This window comes from Elephantulus edwardii, unplaced genomic scaffold, assembly GCF_000299155.1.
Source record: "Elephantulus edwardii isolate Elephantulus edwardi_28Jun2011 unplaced genomic scaffold, EleEdw1.0 scaffold00012, whole genome shotgun sequence".
Classification (NCBI taxonomy): domain Eukaryota; kingdom Metazoa; phylum Chordata; class Mammalia; order Macroscelidea; family Macroscelididae; genus Elephantulus; species Elephantulus edwardii.
Window position 1 is genome coordinate 7,111,190 of NW_006399762.1, and position 5,545 is coordinate 7,116,734.

The window sequence follows — 5,545 nt, forward strand, 5'->3', positions numbered from 1 at the left end:
CGGAATGACAAAGCAAAATACTACAGTGAAATGTGCGAGGAGTTAGAGTCGGAAAATCAAAAGGGCCGAAATCGCACAGCATTTCTTAAGCTCAAGGAACTGAAGAACAAAATCCAACCTAGAGTTGCTGTAATCAAGGATGCTTTGGGCAGAATATTAAATGATACAGGAAGTATTAAAAGAAGATGGAAGGAATATACTGAGTCAGAGTCACTATATAGAAAGGAATTTGCAGATACAGAGGAATTTAAAGAAATAACACATGAGCAAGAGCCTATGGTGATGAAGGAAGAAGTTCAAGCTGCTAAATTATTATTACCTTTAACATAAAAGGTTATTTTACTCACAAAACAAAAAGTAGCCAGTAGTTATCATCTGTTGGTTCATTTTCTGTTGGCTTTTTGAGTCCACTGATCAACAATATCAAAATTTTAAGAAACATTTTCCAATTCTGATTTTTTTATCATTGTCTCACATAATTTAGTCTAAATAACAGGTTTTCAACCAGCTTTGAAGATTGGACTTATGATCTAAATAATTCTGCTACTAGTCATTCTTTTGCCTATATCACCAACAGCCATATCATTCTTTTTGTTTTTGTCTTCTAAAACTCTGGCTGTTAGCTGCTGCCAAGTATAGTGCAGACCATGTGACCCTACGAATAACATATCTGAACCCTATCAATCCTACATCATCATCACAATTTCTGGTATACCCAAGCCCATTGCTGCAGTCCCTGTGTCAACCTATCTGGTGTAGGGTCTTCCTCTGTTTTGCTGACGCTCCACTTTTCCAAGCATTATGTCCCTTACCAAGGAATAGCTTCTTCTAGCAACATGCCTGAAGTATGTGAGAGGAAGCCTTGTCATCTTTTCCTCCAAGGAGCAATTTGGCTGCACTTTTTCCAAGACATATTAGTTTGTTCTTTTGGAGTGTTTAAGATATTTAAGGCTCTTATCCAATACCATAGCTCAAAGACATCAATTCTTCTTCTGTCATCCTTATTCACTGTCCAGCTCTCAGATGCAAGTGATTCCAAAGACCATGACCTGAATCCAGTGTTCCTTAGCTCTCAAACTGAGATCAATGATCCTCAATAATTTGGAGAAGTCTCTGACTGCTGACTTTCCCAGTGCAATACGTCTCCTGATCTTCTGACTGCTGTTATTACAGCTGATGATTGTGGATTCAAATAGGATGAAGGTTTTGACCATTTCAATCTTCATTCCATCTATCATGATGTTATGTGTCCAGTGGTGAGAATTTTTGTTTTCTTGATATTGAGATGCAATCCATATTGAAGACTGCAGTGTTTTATATTCCACAGCAAATGTTTTAGTCCTCCTCACTTTTAGTAAGCAAGGTTGTGTTCAGCTTCTTGAATAATTTGCTCATCATACAGATTGCATAGGTGTGGAGATAGGATACAACCTTGACACACATTTCTTAATTTTAAACCATGTGTTCCCTTGCTCTGTTTCCACAGCAGCCTCTAAGTCTAGGTATAAGTTTCACAGAGCACAGTTAAATGTTCCGAAATTCCAATTCTTGTCAATGTTAAGGACAATTTGTTATAGTCTACACAGAAGCTAAACTAATCAAAGGAAACCTTAGCTATAAGTAAAACTAATCTCATCCTTTTCTGCTTCTGTTAGCTGAGACTCTAATTACATATGGAGAAACATAACCACCATGTTAACTCCCAAATCTCCAGCCCTGTCTACTAAATTCTCTGTTCATAGATATTGTTGGTGTGTACCCTTAAGCCAAAGCCAACTCATAGTAAGTTTCTAGAGGCTGTAAACTGCATGGGAAGAAATTGCTCATCTTACTCTCACAGAGGAGCTGGTAGATTTGAACCACAGACCTTTGAGTTACCAGCACAATTTCTTGCCAGTAGTTTACCAAAGTCACCAGAGCTCCCTTCTATTAGTTATAGATTACTTCACATCTCTGTCTGGATGTGTGATTATGAAAGATATTTTTTATAATTTAGTATAAAACGGAGTTTGCCATTTCTCCTCTCATTTTATTTACACCAAGTCAAAGCCTAGTATATGATTAATTACTATTCTGAGTGTACTTAAACCTATTTTCCAAAATTTTAAATTTCATTTCAAATGTTCATTGTTCAAATGTACAAAACTTGATTTTTTAAAATTACAATTCTCTTTCACTGAAAAACAGTATAAATCTGTTTATTTCAATACGTTTTTGCCAATTTAATATATTGCTAATGAAAAACACCTTAGAAAATACTTGTTGTTGTGTACCTTTGAGTTGGAAACAACCCATAACTGAACTTCTAGCAGGTTTTCAAGGGACGTTAATAGCACAAGAGGAGATTGCCCATACCTCTCCTGCAGAGCAGCTGGTGGATTTGAACCTCATGTCTTCGGGGTTGTAACACAGTTTCTTACCACTAAGCCATCAGCTCTCCCTTAGATAATACTTAAGGGCTTGAAAACATGATTCCACAATTTCTTTAAAGAATAAATAATAATTTGAAAAGTATTGAAAAATAAATCTATGAACTTGGAGAAACAATGAAAGTTATTTCATGTCTTTTGTTCATAGTGTTGCTATGAGTCATCTATGACATGACAGCATTTAACAATAACAACAACATAGAAAAAGAGCTCTGTTGGCCTAGTAGATAGAAAGTTATGCTACCAAGCCAAAGGTGGGTGATTTTAATCTGTAGCCCTCAGGTCTGGTTTTGATTGTTTTTGGTCAAGCATTCTTCTAAGTGGTATGGTACTACTCTGTCCATTTGCTGTACAGAGGTAACTCATGGTTGCTGTGATGCTAAACACTGTGACAGTGATGTGTCAAATGTGATAATGGTTACTCATGGTGGACAGTATTTGGCGGAGCTTTCTGATTAAAACAAACTTGGAATTGGGAGGGCATCCACTTCCAAAATAGCTTGCCTCTGGCAAGCTATGAACTTGGAGAAATGATGAAAGTTATACGAGTGTTCAGGTCTTTTATTCACAGGGTCGCTATGAGTTGTCTACCACTCAATGACACTTAACAATAACAACAACATTGAAAAATAAATGAGTGAAAGGACCTTGTATAATCATGTACTAAAATACATTGAGGGAGCTCTTGCCTAGTGGCAAGAAGCTGCACTGTAATCCTGAAGGAGTGTGGTTCCAATCCACTAGATACTTTGCTGGAGAAGGATGAGCAATCTCCTCCTGTGCCTGTAGGATTTGAATCAATGCTACAAAACAAGGAAAAAAATAAAAGATATATCAAAGACTTAGGAAAATATACAGCTGTTGTGTTAGATGCCATTGAGTCTATCATGACTCATAATAACCCTATGAAGAGCAGACCCAAATACTTCCCTATTCTTCACCATCCTCACCATTCTAGATAGACTTGAACTCATTGCTCTCTCTTCTGTGTATCTTCAACTCTTCCAAGCATTGTGTTATTTTCCATACATGATGTCCTTTTTACATACATCGTGTCCTTTTTTCATGCATGATATTTTTCCAAGTATTATGCTCTTTGCATCTCCTAGCAGCATGTCCAAAATATGTGAGACAGTATTTCATCATCTTTCCCTCTAAGAAGCACCTTGGCTGTCCCTTCTCCAAGATGTATTTGTTTGTTCTTTTGGCAGTCCATGTGATATTCAGCACTCTTTTCCAACATCATAATGCAAAGGCATCAATTCTAATAGGCAAACACATTTTTAGATATTTATCAGACAAAATATTTATAAGCCATGCTAAAAATTTCTTCAAAATTAATCTTACCCAATAATAAAGAGAATATCAACGAGTGCAGTAACAAAAAATAATATATGGAACAAAAAATACTACACACAAAAAATGTAGCCATGTTATTAATAAAGAAATTATGTACATTTCTAAAATATAATCAACAAATGTAAACATTTAATTTTAAATAATATCGTTGATGACTTTATAGATAAAATAAGCAATTTTATAAATGTATACTAAAAATGTGAATTATGCAAATGTATCTGATATTTTCAAAATGTTTATAATTAGACCCATTAGTTTGAAATATAGGATTTTTAAGAGAGGATATTAAGAAACAGGCCTTCATTTAGGCCTTCACCTCTGCCGCCCGCAGCCCGCAGTCTCCCGCCGCCGCCTCCCAGGCACGGCCAAGGGCCTCTCCACATTTATGGCAGCAGAACGGCACAGCACTCTGGACTTCACGCTCGGCGCCAAAGTTGATGGCGAAACCATCCTAAAAGACCTCTAGTCTATTTTCCAGGAGCAGGGAATGACAGAGTCGGTGCACAACTGGCAGGGCCATGGCTATACTTAGCAATGTACACCAACAAAAACGGCAGCTTTTCCAATTTGACAATCTACCCCCACGGATTGGTGTAGCTGGATCTTCAGATTTAAGACCATGATGCCCAAAGCAACAAAGACATTGATAGTCTTTTGAACAAAGTAGAAGAAAAAACTAAAGAACTCAGGACAGTGCTGCAAGGGTGAAGGGATTACCATCTATAGTTTGAGGAGGGACCATCGATAGATACTGGCCCACTGCCGATGGGAGCCTGGTGGAGTGTGACATCGACGAGGTAGTATATGATGAAGAGTCATCTTATCAGAACATTAAGATTCTACACTGGAAGCAATTTGGAAATAGTCTCACCCTCAGCAGGGGTGTCTATTTGGCCTAGAGCGATTTGGCATATACCCGGGTCATCATGGGCAGTGGGAAAGGTTACACTGGCAAAAATATACTGATTCTGGGGGGCAGAGATGGAGGCATTTTATGTGAAATAGTCAAACTGAAACCAAAGATGGTCACCATGGTTGATATTGACCAGATGGTGATTTATGGGTGTAAGAAGTTCATGTGAAAAACATGTGGTGAGGTCTTAGACAATCTTACAGGAGAATGCTATCAGCTTCTAATTGAAGACTACATTCCTGTCCTCAAGAAATATGCCAAAGAAAGGAGAGAGTTTGATTATGTGATTAATGATTTAACAGCTGTTCCTATCTCCACATCTCCAGAGGAAGATTCCACATGGAAATTTCACTGACTCATTCTTGACCTGTCGATGAAAGTTTTGAAACAGGATGGAAAATACTTCTCACAGGGGAAGTGCGTCAATTTGACCGAAGCCCTTTCCCTCTCCGAAGAACAGCTTGGGCGCCTGTATTGTCCTGTGGAATTCTCCAAGGAGATCGTCTGTGTCCCTTCATACTTGGAATTGTGGACATTTTACACTGTGTGGAAGACGACTAAGCCTTGAGGACGAACCTCGTCGACCATACGTACTGTGTGCACAGTGTGCTAATCACACAGCCGTTCTGATCACACGCTTAGACAACGTCCTGAGTCAGCAAACTGATTGTGAATTCCTTAAGGGACTTTTCTTCTTTTTTGTTGTTATTATTCTTTTTAATTTTAAAAAAGGAATGGGAATAATGTATATTTTGATGTGCTCGGGTGTTAGTCTTCACAAAGTCAGTTTAAGGATGATCCGGCAGCAAGGTCCAAGCTGCTCTATGCACTGAACCCCTAGAAG

General features: G+C 38.0%; 1 pseudogene; it reads left to right on the forward strand.

The window, feature by feature from the left end:
- The first annotated feature begins 4,173 nt into the window (after positions 1-4,173).
- Positions 4,174-5,269, forward strand: LOC102866669 (annotated as a pseudogene).
- Positions 5,270-5,545: the final 276 nt, after the last annotated feature.